Source organism: Cyprinodon variegatus, unplaced genomic scaffold (assembly GCF_000732505.1).
Source record: "Cyprinodon variegatus isolate N-32 unplaced genomic scaffold, C_variegatus-1.0 Scaffold954, whole genome shotgun sequence".
Lineage (NCBI taxonomy): Eukaryota > Metazoa > Chordata > Actinopteri > Cyprinodontiformes > Cyprinodontidae > Cyprinodon > Cyprinodon variegatus.
In genome coordinates, this window is record NW_015151407.1 from 296,355 (window position 1) to 297,322 (window position 968).

Here is a 968-nt window from a genome sequence, read left to right on the forward strand (position 1 = left end):
TGATCCCTGCAATTGCATCTTTTTGAGATGAACCAACAACTTTCAGGAAATCTATCACTGTATCTTCCAGTATTACAATACAATATCTAACCCAATTAATATTGATTTTCATAATGGAAATATGGCTTAATAGACCACCTAAAAAAAAAAAAAGGGAAGTAAAATTTCATAATAGCCAGGCTGAACTATATGAAAAAGCTACAGAACATGTTTAGGTCTGGTAACTCAGCTAAGTTGGAAGGGGCTTATATCTACTGTATGATGCGGATGTCAATCCATTCAATTCAGTTTTCAATTCAGTTTATTTACATAGTTACAAGACGCAACACAACATCTCAAGGCACTTAACAGACATAATTCAAAGAGATCATACAATCAGATAGGTTACTGAGACTCAGGTGGCAACAGCTTTAACAAATCAATGGATAAACTGATTATGCTTCCTTTAACTGAAAGCCCTGGATCTCATCCGTGAGGCTTATTTTGATCTCAGAGATTTCAATGAAACGTGTCAGTGTGGTAACTATTTCCAGGCCACGTGATCCTAATTCTGCATTTATTGATTATATTTCTATGGCCTCCACCATTTTTTATGAGCAGTGAAGGCATAATATCAAAAAGGATAAATAAAATACATTTTTAAACTGTCAGATCAGCACAATAATGTCACATAAACCAGAGCAAAGACACATGTTATATCGATGAAGCAGTGTATAAATAGAGTACAAAATGATATTGCAGAAATAACGACAGAGAGAACAGAAGCGTCTCTCATATTTACTTACATAGTATTAGCTTCAGAATTTTGAGAATTCAAGATTACAAAAGATAATTCAAGTTCTTCGTGTTGCATTTGAAGGGGATGTGGTTAAAAGTGAAGCAAATACTGATTTTCCTAGATAAGAAGACTTGCAGGGAAAGTATATAAAAGGGTCAGCTTAAAAACTTTTGCACAGCTAGAATCAGTC